The sequence below is a fragment of the Coffea eugenioides genome, unplaced genomic scaffold (genome assembly GCF_003713205.1).
Source record: "Coffea eugenioides isolate CCC68of unplaced genomic scaffold, Ceug_1.0 ScVebR1_120;HRSCAF=521, whole genome shotgun sequence".
Lineage (NCBI taxonomy): Eukaryota > Viridiplantae > Streptophyta > Magnoliopsida > Gentianales > Rubiaceae > Coffea > Coffea eugenioides.
The window spans coordinates 52885-56278 of NW_020861596.1; positions in this window are offsets into that span (position 1 = coordinate 52885).

Below are 3394 nucleotides of genomic sequence, written 5' to 3' on the forward strand. Positions count from 1 at the left end.
ACAAGACAAACAAGACAAACTTGGAGAGCAAGAGAGAGAGAGAGGTGCCGAGATTGAGGGAGTGAAAGAGAAGAGAAAATTCTTCAAAAATCTTCAAATTTTAGCTTTCATCTTGCCTTTGGATCTTGTGGGAACAACTTAAGAGCTTGATTGTCAAAGATTGATCATCTACCTAACTTACTTGAAGGTATGCTATCTTCTTTAAAAGAGAAAGTTTGGGGTTTTACTCTCTAAGCTATGGAAATGATGTATTATGTTATGATTATGGATTTATATGGTGGATTTGATGTTTATATTGAAGTTTATGGTTTAATTATGATGATGATGTTGCTGAAATTTTGATTAAGCTTATGAAAGAATGAGGGTTTCATGCTAAACAAGTTAACTAGCTTTAATTTTGTGCTATGGAGATTGTAGTGGTTGTGTTTGATAATTTGCCTCATTTGATTGGTTGGTTTCTAGCAAAAATCTGATTTGGGTTAAGAAACCCTAGACTCCATTAGGTTAGTTTAGTTGAGCTTATGGCTATTGAGTTAGGGTTTGTGTAGTTGGATGGTAAAACAGGTTCTATGGTGCAAATAAAATTAGATTAAGGATTATGGTTAGTATTTGGTGATTTTGGGTTAACTTGTGAAGGAATTTCGGACCACTCCTAGACTGATATAAGTATGGTTGTTGGGTATCAAATTGGTTAGAAAAACTTGCCTAAGAATCATAAGAACGGACCGTACGGTTGTGGAGCGCAAAACCGGCAAATCTGGGAAACTAGGACAGTTCAGGATCTGAACTTCGGCTTTGTTTGTCTTGATGTTACGTACGGATTCAGAAGTTCCTCGAAACATGAAAGTTGTAGCCTTGTGAGTCCTGCATATGTCTGTAAAATTTCAGGTCAATCGGATTAGCGTAGCCTGAGTTATAGATGAAATACTCAAGCCTGTTTTGAACATCAGATTTTGTGCGTTTTTAGTTTAGCTTCTGCCCGTGACTTTTTCGGTTTTGATCCCGTACGACCTGGGTGTTAACTCCTTCATAAGAAATGTATATCTTGGTTTTGGTTTCGAAATGGTATAAAGTGCGTCGAAATCCAAGTTCCGTAGCTTCCGTTATGACCAAAACAAGATCGATCGTCAGAACTGCCTTGAATCTGGACAGTTCTGACGGGTACTTTGACACTCAACTTTCGTTCTGTTATGAGTGGATTCAGGTCTTGGCCAAAACATCAAAGTTTTAGCCTTATGTCTCAGCTTTCTAATGCCTTTGGAATTTCCTGATTTGGATTTTTGAACTGGGAGTTATAGTCCAGCAAACATACCCTGTCCGTTACTCTAGAGTGCGAATTCCTGGAACGGTTTTCTACACTTTCGACCCATCTCTGTTCAGATCCGGAGTTAGGTGTCTACATGAAAGTTATAGACTTTTCTCTTAGCTTCGTAACGGTACCTCATGGACCTTGATCTGACACTCGTAGCTTCGATTAGGCTCAAAACAGTTTTGACGGCAAAATGGCTAGGCCGCCATTTCCGTTTCCGTATGCCGTTTCCGCACTCGTATGTGCCGATTTTTCCGTTTTGCTTGTTTTAGGTATATTAGCAGCCGTTTATGATATTATGTGATGCAATCTTCTATTTCAGACGGTGGTGAGCAAGGTGGAGCCGGTGGGGCCTACTAGCTACTCCTCGCGGCACGAATTTCGAACTTTCGTTCTTTTGTTCGTTGTGTAAGTATTCAGGCCGCTCCTACGTGTTAGTTGCTTATGTGTTTCGATATGTATGAAAAGGGTACCTAGGCGAGGGTGTACTTTATCACGCTCGATCTAAACCCGAATTTGTGCACATATTTGTACATGACATATGTATGTGAATCGTTTTGGAACTAAACCCCTTGAGCTTGTGGCTCGGGGTGACTTTTGAATAAATTTTGTGAAGTTTGTGAGTTTGGGGCCCGATCTCATGACCGAGATGGACTATTCGAGCCGGTTAGGGCTTGGTCGAAGTCAGTCCAACCAGGTTTGAGGTCACCTAGTTTGTGACCCGAGCTTGTGACTCAAGCTCAAGTTTGTGATTTCGTTCGCCCGGGCAAGTTTGTGAGGTGACTGGCCAGTGAGGGTGATAAGGTGTTCGTTGGGTATATAAGTGGAGTTCTACGGACCTTAATTGTGTCGACGGAGTGTCGACAGGAGGTCACGCATGGCACATGAATTGGCTTTGGAGCCACCCGTATCCTTATTATGTGATGTTACCTTTCTGCTTTTGCTTTACTCTTACTGTGTAACTATTGTTACGTGAAACTTACGCTTTCGCCCCTGTTTACTTACTAAGCATATAGCTTACCCCTTTCCTTTTGTTTTCCTTAGCAGGGGCCGACGCGGGGACTTTTGGTACATACACTAGTATAGTTAGCTTTGCTTGTAATAGTTGAACAATTAGGATGTTTGTTTTTGTTGTGGTGGTTTGTATAAGGACCCTCCTTAGGGTCTACATTTTGGTTTTGGTTGTAATGATAAGGATGGAATAGTGTGAGCAGGCACTTTTGGAGAATGTAATTATAACTCTTTTGGGATTGTATATAGTATGTATAGTACTCTTTTGGATTTTCTGGCTTTTATTGTTTTAAGTTTTGAGTCCTGGCGCGAGCTAGGCAGGCGGCCCGCCGATACCCTTGGGTTCGCCCTTGGGAGAAGTGGGGTCGTCACAGGTGGTATCAGAGCGCCTAGGTTAGAGGACTTGGGCAAGTGGGACATACGCGATAGGCACTAGGCATACTTGACCATTTTAAGTTGAATGATATCTTTTAAGCTGAAATGCTGGTTGACGGACGACTTAATGTTTTGTAGGTATGTATCCGGGCGGTTCGAGTGGTGCGGGACGCAGTGGCGTGGGACCGAGATTTCCGAGTTCGAGAGGCGTAGAGGATCGAGTGCTGCGTAAGCGGGCGATCCGCTATCGGCAGAGACCTGGAGAGCCTTACACTTTATACTCCCCTTTTGGTCAGGTGGCGCACCGACCTTGTGGATGTTGGTACACATACTGTTACCCTGACAAGGTCGTCCTGGCTGTGGACGACGAGCGACGCAGCCTGCTTAGACAGCTAGACGAGGCTAGAGAGATTGGCCTTGGGCAGGCGATGCGTATTAGGGACTTGGAGCGGGGTCTCCGAGAGGAGAGGGAGAGGACGGATGCTTTGCACCGTCAGCTTCAGGACACGCACCAGCACCTCTTCGCTATGAAGAGGCAGCTGAGGGATAGGGCTCGGAATATGTCGGTCGACTGCGAGCTCCTACTAGATCTAGCCGCAGAGGCACCGCCACGGGCCACCGGTCCAGAGAGGATGGACGAGGTGGACACGTTAGGTTCCGTCGGGAACCTGGGCCCTAGGGGAGGCGATTAGGGTCGCT